General features: G+C 41.9%; 1 protein-coding gene across 1 annotated transcript in view; it reads right to left on the bottom strand.

Annotated features, from left to right (window-relative positions):
* Nucleotides 1–275: 275 nt before the first annotated feature.
* Nucleotides 276–17,693, bottom strand: part of EXO84B (exocyst complex component 84B) — a 134,606-nt gene continuing 117,188 nt past the window's right edge. The window contains exon 8 of the mRNA XM_087384532.1: nucleotides 276–987. The gene's annotated coding sequence lies outside the window, so the exon portion shown is untranslated. The remainder of the gene's footprint in view (nucleotides 988–17,693) is intronic.

The following is a 17,693-nucleotide window of genomic DNA, read 5'->3' as shown; positions in this document are numbered from 1 at the left end:
AAGATGCAATTGTGAACCATGAAGATTGCCCATAAAGTACCATTGCTAACAAAAGAGCAACAATGCTCGTGGGCAACTTGCCGTTTATGTGTGAGAGAGAGAGAGAGAGAGAGAGCGCACCATTCTAATAGTAGCGGATTATCAAAGATTTATCAAAACATGGAGACCGTGTGCAAACTTACTTTAACAAAGTCTTTGCTAGGCACATTAACCAAGTTCCAAGCCTTTGCTAAAGCACTACAACCTAGCAAGCTAGGGCTAACAAAACATAAATTCATCAACACAAGCATGAGCGAGAGAGAGAATCTTCACTAAAGCAATACTCTCTAGAAAGCTCATGCTAACACAACAATATTCAACGACACTCAAAGAATTGGCATGGCCTCCTTCCAAATAAAAAGTCCATGTCAATATCTGATCATTGTTGTATACCTTTGTGCGCTTTCAAACATATGGAACTGAGAGGGACTTTCCCATCAATGAGCTTTGTGCATCATTGTATCGATAGATCTTATAACAATACGTGACACCATTGCCCATACATAGCCCCCAACAGAAAGATATTTTCTAAGATTATACGCAATATAAAACAGTAGTGCACACTAATTAATGTCCAAGCACTCTCTACCACCAACTTCCTTTCTCTACATATTTCAAATCTGTGCTGAAATCTGAAGCTTTACTCATTCCAAATGTGAAAACCAGGAAACATACTCAGCAGTCTAATGATGACTCTGTACGACTCCAAATTTGATCCTTCATGTGGAGAAACATAATATCAACAGCATAGCCCTCCTTGGATTCAAGGAGCAAGATGTACAAAACATGCCATACACTATGTACCTGGTTACAAACCCCATGTCCTACAAAGTACTGTACAATACTAAAAAAATCCTTAGTTCTGACTCTAACTACCAGCAAAAGTCTTTTGTCTTTGCATGTGCCAGCAGCCAATTCTGTAATTCATTAACAGAACCATAACATACCCTGCACAAAGGGAGACAATATAATAAGAATTCCATTGGTGGATCCCAAACCAGAATACAAAACAGGGCAATAAAAAATGAAAACAAGCCATGTATGCAACATCGATGATTCAACAAAAAAAAGGGCTGGCATCATAGGATCCCAGACACATATATAGGTTCCATCTCATTTATATTAGTAAGCTAGGGTCACTACAAGAAATCACTAATGGAATTAATGATTCATCACCCACAAGGACCACAGAACACCACAGAAGAACTAGCTTAGACCAGTAGAGCAAGAGAAATACTCATCTGCAAGATGCATACTTTTGTATGACTAGACCTTCTTGATCATCCTGCTGCTTGAAGACAGCTAGATTTTATTTGTAGGTCTGTGCCACTTAATCATGCACTCATCATTAGGCAGCTGGACTCCACAGCTGTGCCAACGTTTCTTACAAAGAAACAACAACATGCTTTCTACCAGGTCAGGTTGAGATGCCACCTCTTAAGCATGATTCACTGCAGTGATCTGCTGCCTGCCAATGGTGACCTCAAACCACTCATTCAAACAGGTGAGCAGAAATCGGCTAAGCACAACCCAGCAAAAAGAAACATCCTGCACCCTCTACAATGGCTCACTCCAACAATATCCTTGTTTGTATCAATCTTGGAGGAAGGTCTGTGTGAAGAGCTGACGACCAAAACTGATTCAAAACCTCGTGCTTGAATCTACAAATGACCGATATTCCTCCAGGCTAAAGACCAGGATTAAAAGGAGCAATAATCTAAAAAGAAACAGTCCATCTGTTCATAGCTGAAATGTCCCCACTTCTAGTGCCCCCGCCACACCGCACCCCCCACACCTCTCACACACACATAGAGAGAGAGAGAGAGAGAGAGAGAGAGAGAGAGAGAAGAGGGGGGGGGGGGGGGGGGGGGGGGCCGGAAATGAAGGTAAAAATGCAAAAGCTTGCTTCAATGTGGAATGCAAGGACAACAGAGGGCTGATACAGCAATAGTGGGAAAAGAAACAGAAGAGGAAAAAGGAACTGACAAAAAGATAAACGAGGTTCATCAGCTTGAAGCATTTAGACATATCAAGAAGAACCTCCAAAGATTTTCCTGGATGTCATACACATATTAACGAGAATCAATGTGGGGAGGCATGGTAGCATTCTGTTGGGGTAAAGGCACATTGCCACCCCTTTATTAAAGTTAAGACATCTATGACTGTCTTAAGACAGTCATAGGATAAAACCTCATCCTAATAAAACTAATGAGTTGGTGGTGTGGCTCATCACTTCACACCCGCACACTTGAGTCTTCTCTCTGACTCTCACTCTCTCCCTCTTGCTCTTCTTCCCCCTTCAGGCCCTTCAACTGGTATCAGAGCCACCTTTCCCCTCTACCCTTGCCCAGCCACCTTACCCCTCGACCTCTACCTAGCCAGCAAGCAGCAGCGCCGTACGGACGTACGTCGTCCGTACAGCCGTACGGACGGGCTTCGAGCAGCGACGGCATTGCATCGCGGGCGCGGGCATCGAGCGCGGGCACGGATCAGGGCACTGGCGCAGGCACAGGCGCGGGTCTAGAGCTGAGCGCGGGCTGTATAGCAGCTGCTAGCTGCTAGCCTGCGCACGGGCAGCCTGTGCACTGCACCAGGCTGCGCGGCACCACAGCGCGCAGCGCGCGCTCAGGTACGGACATCCGTACCTGTTGTACGGACTCCGTACAGGAGCCGTACATCCGTACGGAACTACACCCCGCAGGTACAGGGAGCTGCATCAGGGAGATCGTCGAGATTTTTTTTTCTCTTCTCTCTTCTGGGATTCCGTACACTGTGAAGGTACATCAAGTACAGCGGACAGTTTTTTTGTGGGAAGAAAAGAAGGAGAAAGAGCTCTCTGCTCTTGATTCAGGATCATCTTTCAGTTCACAGAACTGTGTTTTCTTGAAAGTACAGCAAGTACTTCATTTACCTGTGTGGTTGATTGCACAGTTATCTATTTTTCGTGAAGGAAATGCCTTGATTTTGCAGAGGACTTTTATGCTTTTACTGGGCTTGAATCTCAGTTTCCGGGTGAGCAGATCATAGGGCTTTTGCCTGGCAGTTGATGCTTTGTATGCCTTGAGGTAGTGTGGTGCCAGAGAGCACACATTTGCCTCGATTTCCGCAGTGTCGAGGTGACATTTTCTTGCAGGTCACATTTCTTGTGCAACACTCAGAGAACCTCAGTTGAGCCACGCTTGGCCAGGGCGCATCGAGTTTACTCGGTCCCTAACTGTCCATCGTTGACAGTGCTCAAAAGGTTCCTCATTGAGTGTTTGTACGTTCGGATCTGTGTATGTCATTTCTACACAGGACAGTATATGCATTACACTGTTGGTTGATTTTGTCAGAGAGACTTTCATATTGCATACTACCTCAGTGTTGAGGTGTTTTTCACTTGGTTCAGGTCTCAGATCAAGGGGCTTTTGCCCAGATTTTGTTTGATAGCACTTGGGTCACCGATAGAGATCTTCAGATGCATTTTATCCCCTTGGCAGAAGGGTGATTGCCTGGGATTTATCCCATTTTCTGTTGCAGGTTTTGTGACAGGCTGAAGTGTCTTTTTTTTTTTTTTTGGGGTGTTTGCCAAGTGGTTTATGTATATTAACACAGTGCAATACCTCATCTGAGGTCGGAGAAGTGATCAGTACAGCCAGTACAGCAGTGTTTGTGCCTTGTCAGCTGATTATGCACTGTTAAGCACTTGTTGAGCAGCTGCAGCATTCTGAGATTACTGTTTATGCCTCTTTGAGCACGGTACAGTGTGTCAGAAGGTACAGTTTTTGCAGGGACATTTACTGTTTTGCTGCAGATTTTCCTGACAGTAAAAAACAGCACTATTGTGAGTGCTCCTGGCTCTTGATAGAGCAGGTTTTTTTTTTTTCTGAGAAATCAGAATTTTTTATTCAGTCTTTTTTACTTCCAGTGAGTCAGATACTTTCCTTATCTGATATGGCATCAGGGGGAAGTGATTCTTCAATTCTGAACATAAAGAAACTGGAAGGAGCACACAATTATGCATTATGGGCAGAACAGTGCTTGAATGTACTTCTATTAAAGAAGATTTCTAAGCTCATAAGGGTGAAGGGTGTCAAGCCATCTGACATGGCAGCTGATTACCCCATGGCTGTTGGGCAGAAGCCGTGCAAACAGCAGTTCACATTATTAACAGGTCGCCAAACAAGGCTTTGGAGTTGAAAGTGCCAGAGGAGGTGTGGTCTGGCAAGCCACCTTCATATAAGCACTTATATGTATTTGGCTGCGAGTGCTTTGCTCATGTACGAAAAGAACCGCGCACCAAACTGGATCCAAAGTCTATCAGATGCATCTTTATGGGTTATGGTGACGAAGGTGAAATGGGGTACATGTTATGGGATCCCATTAAACGGAAGATTATACGCAACAATGATGTCATCTTTAAAGAGGATAGTGTACACAAGGAACCCGTGCAACCTGTGGAATACAGGAGGGTTATTTATGATGATGTTGGACAGCAAAGATTGCCCTTTTATATGCAGCAGCAGGCTGCTGCAGATAACCCTGTTCAAGAGGGTATACAGGCTGAAAATCAGCCAGATAATTTTGCCAATGATGCACCACTAGATATGCCAGCAGATGGGGCTGTAGAACAGCCAGATATGGTGATACAGCCACCCGTCATGCATGAAGAACAGGCTGGACAGCAGCCTAATCCGGAACATTTTGTTAGGAGGAGCACCCGTGTACAACGGCCTCCTGCCAGGTTTGTTCCAGGAGCCAATAATGTGGCTGATTTTATCATGCTGACAGATTGTGGTGAGCCTTCCAGCTTCAAGGAAGCTATGGGAAGAACAGAGAAAAAGAAGTGGGAGAAAGCCATGCAGTCAGAAATGGACTCCCTACTTCAAAATGATACATGGGACTTGGTGCAGTTACCTGCAGGTAGAAAGGTTTTGCCATGCAAGTGGGTTTACAAAGTCAAAGTGGATTCAAATGCTTTACCGAGGTATAAGGCCAGATTGGTTGCCAAGGGATTTAAGCAGGAGAAGGGCATTGACTTTGATGAGATCTTTTCCCCTGTAGTCAAGATGACTACTTTGAGAGCAGTGTTAGCTCTTGTTGCTCATGACGACATGGATTTATGTCAGATGGATGTGAAGACAGCTTTTCTTCACGGAGATCTCCATGATGAGATCTATATGAGTCAGCCAGAGGGATATGCTGTTAAAGGGAAAGAGCAGCTTGTGTGTAAGCTCAAGAGGAGCTTGTATGGACTCAAGCAGGCGCCAAGAGAATGGTACAAGAAGTTTGATGCCTTCATGCAGTCCCAAGGGTATCATAGGTGTGAGACCGATCATTGCTTGTACACCAAACGGGCAAAGGATGGCAGTTTGATGCTACTCATTCTATATGTGGATGACATGCTTATTGCCTGTAAATCTCAGCATGAGATTAGTGCTTTGAAGAAACAACTGCATAAGTCTTTTGACATGAAAGACTTGGGTGATGCAAATCATATTCTTGGCATGCGGATTACTCGTGACAGGTCCAAGGGACTTTTGTTTCTGTCACAGAAAGAGTACATTGACAAAGTACTGCAGCGCTTTAAAATGGAGGGGGGGAAGTCTATTAGTACCCCGTTGCCTCCACATTTAAAACTCAGCAGTAAGGACAGCCCCAGATCAGATGATGATAAGGCTGAAATGGCCAAGGTTCCGTATGCATCTGCAGTTGGATCTTTGATGTATGCCATGGTTGCCACTCGTCCAGATATTGCTTTTGCGGTGGGAGTCATCAGCAGGTATATGGCAAATCCAGGCAAGAGGCACTGGGAAGCAGTGAAAGGTGTCTTGAGGTATCTCAAGGGTACCAAAGACTTGTGCATATGCTATGGTAGGCAGGATGCATTGGTGCATGGTTTTACAGATTCAGACTATGCAGGGAATGCAGATAACCGGAAGTCTACTACTGGTTATATTTTCACATTTGCAGGAGGTGCTATATCATGGGTGTCTCGGTTGCAGAAATGCATTGCACTGTCAACTACTGAAGCTGAATATGTTGCAGCCACTGAGGCTTGCAAGGAAGCAACATGGCTTACTCGGCTGGTGGGAGACTTGGGCATTACAGGAGATATGCCGGTTTTGCATTGTGATAGTCAGAGTGCTATCATGTTGGCAAAGAATCCGGTCTTTCATCAAAAGACCAAGCACATAGATGTGAAATATCATTTCATCAGGGAGGTACTGGAAGACAAGCGACTTGAGCTTGTGAAAGTGCATACTGATGATAATCCTGCATATTTGCTCACTAAGAGCTTGCCTACTGAGTGGTTTGCACATTGCCGCCACATCATGGGATTAGGATGAGACCATTCTTATTTTATGGTCCTGTATACAGTAACTGTATATTGCTGTAATTTTTATTCTTTTCTCCCCTTTAGGCACATTGGCCTTTAGGTGGGAGGTTGTTGGGGTAAAGGCACATTGCCACCCCTTTATTAAAGTTAAGACATCTATGACTGTCTTAAGACAGTCATAGGATAAAACCTAATCCTAATAAAACTAATGAGTTGGTGGTGTGGCTCATCACTTCACACCCGCACACTTGAGTCTTCTCTCTGACTCTCACTCTCTCCCTCTTGCTCTTCTTCCCCCTTCAGGCCCTTCACATTCATCAAAAAGCTCTATGAAAGAGAAGGAACAAGAAAACAAAGTCTCAATCAGTCTACTAGCCCCTCTCCAAACAAGCTCTCAATTTCCACTTTGCAATACAACATTCAATTTCAAAGAGGAAACCCACAAATATTAAAAGCCTCTTTCAATGCACCTAACACAAGCATGAGAGATGCGGAAGAAGGGGAACGTCGAGCAGGTCTATGCTAAGATCGTCAAGCAGGTCAAGGAGAGAGATGGAAGGAGAGAGGGAGAGAGAGATTTAGCACTGTTTGTAGAGCAACCCTAACTGTGCAGAATAAACTCACTGATCTCCCTCAGACAGCAGCAGCAAACACTCACAGAAACTCACACAGATATTACAGCACGTAGCGAAGGAATAGTATATATTCATCCACCAAGCATGGGAAAAACTGCTCTAAGAAGGGCAAAATACATCTAGTCAATGATGCTGGGTAAAATCGCAGTCAAAGGAGACTGCTCCTACTGAGATCTACAGAAGAGAGAATCTGCCACACTACACACAATCCACAGGGCATCCAAACCTTCAGTGACCAAAATGGCTGCCTATTAATAGGTGACGTCCCTGGAGCATTCCCAAATAGCTGACTGGATCAGTCTATAAAGCTCGATTTATAATGTCAGATCTGACTTGACTTTGTCTGATAGTGCAACTCTAGGTTGCTTTTGAACAAATATGGAGAGGGAGAGGAGAACAGTGGAGATGAGAAGAGAGGGCACAGCTAGAGAACACACCACAAATGACTAACTATACACTAGATTTAGTTGAAAATAATGATTATATACAAACTCCTTTAAGGTTAGGCTAACGGTTTCCCACCTTTGTGTCTTTTTTGCACTCTTTAAGTTAGTGCTATGCACAATATCAAACATGATGTTGAGATGAATCCTCAACACCTTCCCTCAAGATCAACATCATGAAGTAAGCCTTCCCTCAAGATGATGAATATGAGACATCAAAGAAAGACTGCAGATTACATTCCATCACACCCCTTTAATGGCAATGTCCTTCCTCTAAATCAAACCAAGATCTTGTCAATGTTTCTCGAAAAGCTCTTTCCCAAGTGATTTGGTAAAGATACCTGTAAAATTATCTTTGCTATCACAATGTTGCAATGTGATGTCACCAAGTAACACTCTTTCTCTGATGAAGTGCTCTCTGACATCAATGTGCTTTGTATTAGAGTGATATACTGGATTCTTGAATAATGCTTGAGACGATTGATTATCACAGTATATTGTTGTTGGCTTTGACTCATCAAAGTAATGATGTTTTTCACTCTGATTCTTTATAAAAAATTACATCTCTGGAGATTATGACATTTCGGTTGATGGATTCATACAACTTACATGCTTTGCTCTCTTCACTGTAGTCAACCATGATGCATTTACGTGACTTAACATCCAAATTTTTGCAATGATTGTCATATATGGGCATATGCTATGCAACCGAATATGTGGAGATTGCCAATGAGTGGCTTGTGTATCCAATGAATGCCTCATAAAATGTAATACTTTGCATCGGTTTGACCAGAACCCGATTGAGCAAGTAGTTTGTAGTGTGAGCAAGTAGTTTGCATCGGTTTGACAAGAAGCCAATTGAGCAAGTAGTTTGTAGTGTGAATTGCTTCTGCCCAATACTAATTCAGAAGATGCTTCTCTCTGAGTATTGTTGTAGCATTGTCAGCTAAAGTCTCATTCTTCCTTTAAGCTATACTACATTCTATTAAGGAGTATCTGCACATGTAAATGTCTTCGAATGTCATTACTTTTGTAAAATGTCATGAATGTTAAAGACGTGTATTCACCTTCTCTGTGATCTGATAACTTTGATCTTTATGCCTGTCTAGTTCTCTACCATGGCTTTGAATTCGTGAAATTTGAAAAAGACTTCATATTTCTCTTTCAGAAAATAGATCCAACAATATTTGCAATAGCCGTCAATGAAAGTCAAATAATATAGTGAACCATTGATGTTGCGGGTCTATGCATAAACCCATACATTTGTATGAATCCAATAAAAATTGACTCTTACTCCAGAGGTGCTTCTCCCAAAGTTTGTTCTTTTCCGTTTTCCACAGCAACATGGTTCACAATCTTTTCCAAGAAACTGTAGTTTAGGAATTTCCAGTGCCATATTTTGATTTCTCCACAACATCAAACTTTTGAAATTGACATGTCCATATCTCTTATGCCATATTGCAAAAAGTGGCATTGTTGTTGCGCTGACATGACATGCACGTCTGGTATTAAAGCTAGCATCTTGAACAAGCATCCTTCCTTCATTGCTTTTCCTACTAGCTGATGGACTTATCCGTGATTGTGCATTCATTCCCATTGAAGATGACTCCATAGTTGTGTTCCGTCATTTGTCCAACTGACAAGAGGTTCTTGCTGAGCTTTAGAACATAGAGAACATCTTCCACTAATCCTTTTGTACAAGTGGAATTGTTCATAGGAACAATGCATTTCCCTTGAACTGAATTTGAAGTGTTATCTACAGTGTAGATAACATTCTTCGGTCCTTCTAATGCTTTCATCTCTCTAAACCATTCTTGATGCTGTCATGTGAGATGATGCACCACTATCTATGTAGCAAGGATCTTAATCTGCATGATCATCTTGATAATTGCATTTCCCTTTGGAATTAAAATCAATACCAATACTATGTTAGTCTTCTGCATATCCTCACTTGCAAGATACATCGTGTGAGGTTCAATGACATAATGACAGTAACTTAAATGCCCACCATGGTGATTTGCTCTTCCACGAAAATTCCCTCTGTTGTTGCTAGACTGACCTTCTTGGTATAGTTTTATAGGTTTTGGTGGTGTTTGTATAAAAAATTCCGGTCTATGTAAGTTAGAATTTCAACTTTGGGTAATATGTGAAAAAAATCCACAATAAAAACAATTGCAATGTTTTTATGTAAGTTAAGATTTCAACTTCAGATAGGGCATGGAAAAAAAATATGTGAAAAAATCCCTCAATAAAAACTATTGCAATGTTTTTATCTAAGTTAAGATTTCAACTTCGGATAGGGCGTGAAAAAAAATACAAAGCAAGTTAAGTTCTTAGACTCTCGATTTGAGACTCTATGGATGAGGACAAAGCAATTGCAATGGAATTTGAGAAAGAAGCCTCACGAGTGGATCTCGTAGAATCGCGAGTCAGACAGACACAACATGTGTCGAGCAACCTGGAGCTGGTTTGCAGAAGCACTTCACAAATTTCGAGCTATCTCATTGTGGACCTGCTACAGCACCTTGAGCACTCATCTTGCCCACAAGTGCTCTCCTATTGGCTAATTTCTGCATTTCAGGGCATCTACTTGCTGCTCTTTGGTTCAGGTTCATTCAGTTCTCCATTTCGAGCTTGCCGCCTTTGCTACCTCAATTTGACACTATGGAGCCTAGTCCTCGTAGTGAAGCCTCATCAGGACCACTTTCCACTAGGGATGAGCAGCATGACAAAGCACTGGCACTTATTGGTGTGAGGTTGGTCAGCGATTTGCTTCATCAACTTGACCTCACTATATCAACCAAGGAGAACCTGGACAAGCTCAAGAATCTTTATGCTACATATATTGGACCTGAGCAGGAAGCTTCCATTGCTATATTGCATGATCTATTCCTCTTTGAGATGGTAAGCCTTGAGTTGTCTCTCTAAATTGGGTAGTCTGCCCTGGGTTGTCCCAAAAAAATGAATGTATTGCCTTTTACTTTGGTTTCATGGTATTGACCACCCAGTTCAGAGTAAGGGGAGGTGACGAGTGATGGTTTGCCCTTACCGGTCGCAAGCTGACTGAGAAGTCACTATCACACGAGAGCTGTTGGATAGTTGGACTTGCTCTTTGCAGTATTGCGGTGGAGGGGGGATCGCTCTACTCTTTGTGTGTTGGGTGTCACACTCTGTGAAAAAACCAGACTTTTCGAGAATGCAAATGTGTGCAATGCATGCAGAATTTGAATGCCAATTGGACCTCCAATGGGAAAGAGCACCCTCGTGAGAGTACTTGTTTCTATTTCGACCTACATGCAAGGTGGGAGAGAGATGGCGGATGAATACAATGTGGTAGAGAGAATGCTACGTGAGATTCACAATGAAAGGGTGATACCCTTTCATTAATGTCACTTGAGATCACTCAAGTTCCATCTTCCCATTTACACCTACCCTTATCCTATGACCCATGCACCTACCATTCAATGCACTCTAATGCACCCTGCACCCAAGGCAGTGCAAGGGGAAAGGAGGGGTTGCCGTTGTAGCGAATAGCTAGTGTAATCTTCAAGAATCTCTTTGAGATAAGGCAGGATGGGTTATTGATGCCAAACTGAAATTTGGATTTGGTGTTGTAAGTGTTCATGCCCCAAATGGGAGCTCTAAAAGAAGTTCATGCTGGAATCTACTTAATGCTTGTCTATTGGGGGACCGATGGCTTGTTGCAGGGAATTGGAACTTTATTGAATCTGTTGGGGATAGGTCGCATTTGTCTAATAGTGTCTGTGCGTTGATCTCCGATGGTTGGGAGGAACTATGTATCAACCATGGCCTCATTGACTCTATTGAGTTGAATCCGGTGCCGTTGCAAGGATACTCATGGACCAACTGTCAAAAAGGAGAAGAGTTAAGATTGGCGAGGTTGTGAATCTTCTATTCTATTCTTTAAGGAGACAAATCCCAGAGTAGCCACGTGGCAAGAATTAGGAGGTTCGGGGTTTATTCTAGAGGGGGGGGAGGTTTGCCCCTAGGACCTAGACACGTGTGTGCACATCTTTATTACTAATCATTGGCCAATGTTACATAGTTTTGGCGGTACTATTTACACCGCTTGATTAATCATAAATACAAACATATAACCACACCATCAAATTGGCGCCTAACAATAACAAGGTTCTAATGACTATTAATTAACTAAATAATCATTTCTCTTGTCATGACACTCCCTCCCGCTTGAATGAGCAAAAGTCCTCTTCTGGATTATTGCTTGTCTCTTCCTCTTACGTGCACTTTCTCTTGTTACTTCTGCAATTGCATCGCCTCTTTATAATCTGCGAGTATCTGTGGAAAATCTGTAAGGAACTCTTCTTCCATCCATTGTGCATCACTAGCTGGCTGGTTTTTAAACTTCAGTAAATACATATCTCTCTTCTTTCCACGAGTACTCTTCTCTTTATGGTGATCTGTTCCGGAGTAAGAACTTCAGTCCCATCTTCAAGTTCGGGTTCTTCTTGATGCTGAGTATCCAAAAACGCAAAAGTATCGCCGTGGTATCTCTTCAAATTGCTCACATGAAAGATATTCTTCATACGCCAGTGGGCTGGTAATTTCAACTCATATGCTCTGGCATGGTTGTAAGACATGTTAAGACACGACACGTTAGACACGCTTCAGACACCAGTGTCTAAAGTGTCTTAAAGATAAGACACGTAAGACACGCCATTGTGGTTATTATAATAAATATTTAATTAATATATGTGTAAGTATACAAATGTACAACTTGCTAGCATAGCTAGCTGCTAGATTCTAGAAGTACGATAAGCTACACTTAAATAATGCAAGAAGAAACAATGCACTTGTACAATGTAGTTAAGAGTCAAGACTCGTCACTCAAGACTTAAAAATTAAAGTTAAGACTCACAACTGAAGAGCTCGCAAGTTTTGAGTACTAAAAGGTTTAAACTGACAATCGAATCTTGTCACATGTGACATGAATGAAAACTGCATCTCGATACATATGATTGAAAGAAAGCTTTCGACTCTCAAGACTCAAATCTCTAAAGATTCATCCTAATCTGAATCTATGAGGTCACTGCCACTGCTAGATCCAAAGTCGCCATCAATGATAGCATGGCTAAGTCAAACTCAATGTGTGTTGTTACTCCTCACCCACCAAAAAAAAAAAAACACTAGAGTGTCTAAAGGTGTCTTAAGATAAGACACGTGTCTTAAGTGTCTTAAGTGTCTTATCATAAGACAGGAGTGTCTTAACAACCATGTGCTCTGGATCCTTCTTCTGAATATAAAGCTGCTGAAATCTGAAATGGACCATAATACTTCGGTGCTAACTTGACATGTTTTGTACTTCCTCTCACTGACTTGATTCTTCTTTTATCAATCTTCAGTAAAACCCAATCATCCTCCTTGTAATAAACTTCTTTTCTTTTTTATTGGCTGCCTTGGATTGTTGAGCCTGATCCTTCTTAAGATGTGCTTTTAACTGCTCAATAACCTGTGACATATCCTCAGCAAACTGGTCAGCAGCAAAAATTTGCTCCCCCAAGTGTGTTATTGGAGTGGGTAAACATTGCCCATAGATGATTTCAAATGGGGCTTTCTTGGTGGAAGTATGTTTATTATAAGCAAACTCTAACATGGGTAAGAACTCTGGCCACCTTCTAGGTTGGTCATGGACATAAGCTCTAAGTAAAGTAATTATGGTTTGATTGGCATTCTCACTTTGTCCATCTCCTTGAGGATGGAAGGCTGTAGTAAATTTCAGTTTGGTTCCGAGATTCTCTAATAGGGCTGTCCAAAAGTTGCTAATGAAACGGCCATCATTATCGGATACAATAGATTTTGGTAACCCATGTAACCTAAAGATTTCCCAAATGAATAACTTCGCTGTTTCAGGAGCAAACAACTCCTTTTTACAGGGAATAAAATGAGCTTGTTTACTCAGCTTATCTATAACACCGAAAATCTTCTCAAACTGACCAACCTTGGGAAAACTTGACACAAAATCCATTGTAATGTGCTCCCACCTTTCCGAGAGAATAGGCAAAGGCTGCAAAAGACCAGCAGTCTTACTTGTGTCAGATTTAATGCGTTGACATACGTCACGTTGTTGAACAAAGATCGAAACTTCTTTGCAAAGTTTAGGCCAAAAGAAGTATCTCTCAATATTGTCAATGGTCCCTCTAATGCCTCTATGTCCAAAATATGGACTCGCATGTAACTCACTCATGACTAGATACCGAAATGTTTTGGGTACACATATGGCACGTCCCAAAAATAAGTATTCATCCACGATGAAATAAGCCTCTAAAACCCCGACCTCATTACGCTGAATCTTTCCATAAATGTCAGCTAAGTCTTCATGTAAAGGATAAGCTTCAACCATTGCTCCTAATGATTTCTCCTTAATCACAGAAATGTGATTAACTTGGGGCCGTCTACTTAAAGCATCAGCTACTAAATTCTCCTTTCTTGGCTGATATTCAATATTTGGTTGCCCAAAGAATTGAATATATTCAGCCCATTTGATTTGCCTTGAAGAAACAATGGGTTGAGAAAACAAGTGCTTGATACTTTGATGGTCAGTGTTAATCTTGAAAGCACAACCATATAAATACTTTGATGGTCAGTCTTAATCTTGAAAGCAGAACCATATAAATAATGCTTCCATAACTTTAAAGCATGAATGACTGCCAATAACTCCTTCTCATACGTGATATATCAATTCAGCCCCTTGAAATTTTCTACTCTCATAAGCAATGGGATGCCCTCCTTGCATCAACACTACCCCAATCGAGATGCCACTCGCATCCGTACATACAACAAAGAATTCTTTGTCCATGTCCGGAAGTGTTAACACTAGTGCAGTGACCAATGTTCTCTTAAGCTCCTCAAAAGCTACTTGGTGAACCTCTCCCCACTCATACAAGGAATGCTTCTTCAACAAATCTGTTAGTGGAGAAGCAAGACGTGCAAAATTCTTAATGAATCTGCAATAATAACTACACATCCCTAGGAAGGATCTCAGCTCATGTATATTTTTCGTAATTGGCCATTCAATTATGGCCTTGACCTTTTTAGGATCAACCCAAATTCCCTTAGCAGACACAATGTGTCCCAAATACTCTATTGTTCTCTTGAAGAACTCTCTCTTCTTGGTATTTAGGAACAATCGATCCTTCCTTAGGAGCTCCATCACCTTAGCAAGGTGATCCTTATGCTCTTCCTCATTCTGGCTGAAAACTAAAATGTCGCCAAAGAAGACTATGACAAATTTTCCAAAGTAGGGTCACAAAACCCTTCTCATCAGCCTACTAAAAGTGGCTGGAGCATTAGTTAGGCCAAAAGGCATGACCAAAAACTCATAATGTCCAGTGAGAGTGCGAAAAGCAATCTTATGTTTATCCCCAGCTTTCATACGAAGTTGATGATAACCAGATTTCAAATCCAATTTGCTAAAAACTTTAGCACCTTTAAGCATATCCAATAAATCATCCACTCTTGGAATCGGATACCGATTCTTAATCGTAAGTTTATTCAAAGCACGATAATCTATACACATACGATATGATCCATCCTTCTTCTTGACCAATAATACAGGTGCTCCAAATAGAGAACTGCTTGGTCGAATCAGGCCCTTTTGCAATAGATCTTCAATTTGTTTTTCTACCTCCTCCATTTCTATGCTGTTCATCCTGTATGGGGCTCTACATGGAGGAGAATCTCTTGGCTCTAAGTCTATGGCATGATCATCTTCTCTCTCCATAGGCAATTCGAATGAGTCATCTCTTGAAAATCGATCCTCATAAGCTCTAAGGAACTCATTTCTCTTCAGATCTTCTTTTGAGATATGAAGACCTCATGAATCCCGTATATACACAAGATTACAATTCACCCCTCTTTTTACCAATCTTTTCGCTTGGGTAGGAGTAATCAATGGAATTGTATACACGTCCTGATCCCCTACGATCCTTATGTTTTCATCCTATGTACAAAGCAACAATGATGAGTATGAGAATCAATAGCAGGGTTAAAATCATACTGCCATGGTTTACCTAGGATCATGTCAACGTCGTCTGGTAAAGGAGCTACTAGAAAATCCCTTCGATCTTTATATTTTTGTATACGAAAAGGAATATTCCGTACTATGGATGTGTCTTCTTCATTGTGTCCCCTAAAAGCTCCTGAGAGCAACACGTTTTTTATAGGTTCTAAATTAAGATGGAGTAATTTTACCAATCTATCACTCACTAAGTCATAATTACATCCATCGTCTAGGAGAACCACTATTCTCTGTCCATTCATGAATCCATACACCTTAAAAAGATCATGAGGCCCAAAGGTATTGGTTGAATGGACAGCATTCACTATTGGCTCAATAGTTACGGTAGATTTCGAGGGTGACAAGGTAGAAGCCTCACCCTCCTGCTTGGATGCCTTGGCTTTCCCTTTTACTGAATTCGTCTTGGCAATCTTAGCCAAGAGAACGGGACACTTATGCCATACGTGCCTTGGCTTATGTTTCTTACATCCGAAACATTTTCCTTCCTTAATCAACTTCCTCTTCTCTTCGTCTGTCGTAGAAGAAAATGGCACCCATCCAGGACGTGATTCGCTGTTCACATTCCTTACAAGACCTTTACCCTTCCCTTTATTATTCTTAAACCGGTTTGGTTTCCTAAAAGTGGGTATATTGTTGGTCTTAGATGATGACCCGCCCTCCTTATTGAAGGGTTTACAAGGATTCAATTTCCTCTCGGTTGTTTCAGCCAGCTTAGTGAGGTTCTTAAGTGTGGTCCGGTTAAACATTTCAACCTCGTACCTTACTTCTGGGCTTAAGGCTGCTAAATACTTCTTTCTCCTATCTTCCTCACTCTTTTCGGGTAACTCTAGAGAGAGTTTCCAAAATCTGGCTATAAAATCTGCATTACTCTCATTATCGAACTGCCTAAACCTCTCCCAACAAAAGGTTAGGTTCTCTTCATGCCTCGGTGGCATGAAAGTGGCTTTCAGTTACTCCATGAACTTAGCCCATTCATGAATAGGCTCTTTTCCTCTTTGTGACAAAGACCACCACATTAGAGCATCCTTCTGCAGATGCAATGTGGCAAGAGCAAGCTTCTCTTGCTCAGTCTTGTCTTGATGGGCAAAGTAAAGCTCAAAATGGCGAATCCAATTGAGTATTTTGTCAGCCTCCCTTGCCCCATCATATTTGGGGAACTCAATTCTCTCTCGCGGTTGGAATTCGGACCTCTTAGAAGGGGTTCTCAACTCTTCATCCCCAAAGTTTAAAGTCCTCTTAGTCCCTAATCTTGTCATAATGGACTGCTCAATCATATTGCTAAGCTAGAAAATCAGCTTATCAACAAGAGTCTCCTCTCTTCCTCTTGCACTTGGATTATAATCCATGTGTGCTGGGTTTTGAGTTGAACGCGTAAACTCATCACCTTGTTCTTGGCTGGTCTCATTTCTTCTTTCATTACGAAAGGAGAACTCCCTATCAAGAGGTTCTTGAAGGAGAGCCTGCTGTAAATCTATTCGTGGGTTATCATACTCAAGATGTGTGTAACTCTCACCTAATCCATCCTCTTCAGGAGGGGTTGAAGGTGTTCTTTCTCTCTCTCCTTGGGGTAATGGAGGAAAAGGAATAAGTTCATTGTTATATCTCCCTTCCCCTTCCATTCTTTCCTTTTAGTAATACAAGAGAGAAAATGACTTGCTGTAATGTCAACAAAGGGGGTCTATTTTACAGCAAAAGTCAAGTGTTGTACAGTTGGTGTTACTTATCCGACTCCCGCTTCGTTTGTGCTGAGAAGACACTTAAAATGACCTCCTCTTCCTTCTCTTTTCAGCTTTTCTTGTTGTATTTCTGCTGTAAACTGGTATGATCTGTTTGGGCTACTTGTTTTGAGCGTATTGGAGCTCTAGATACTGTTATAGGGGTTACTTGATGGGGAGAACGGGGGGATCCCTTTTCCTCACCGTTTAAGGATTTTAAGGGTACATTCGGGGGGGGGGGGGGGGAGGGCACCCGTTAGGACACCCCATTCACCGTTTAAGACCAAAAATTTTCAGAAAAATCCCTTGTTTTCAGAACCTCAGGAATTTAGGGTTAGTCGAGAAGGAGGTGTTTGCCTCGAGAATTCAGGGTTGGTCGGGAAAGAGATGATTGCAGCCCGCAGAGTTTGCTGCGTTGTCCGCTGCGGTCATGCGTGCCGTCAGACTTTCGTCGTCAAATTTCGTTCTCGCGTTCCTCGCCCG

Source organism: Dipteris shenzhenensis, chromosome 14 (genome assembly GCF_047967505.1).
Source record: "Dipteris shenzhenensis isolate YYH24624 ecotype China chromosome 14, Dip_SZ_1.0, whole genome shotgun sequence".
Lineage (NCBI taxonomy): Eukaryota > Viridiplantae > Streptophyta > Polypodiopsida > Gleicheniales > Dipteridaceae > Dipteris > Dipteris shenzhenensis.
This window is presented reverse-complemented; position numbering and strand designations above follow the sequence as displayed.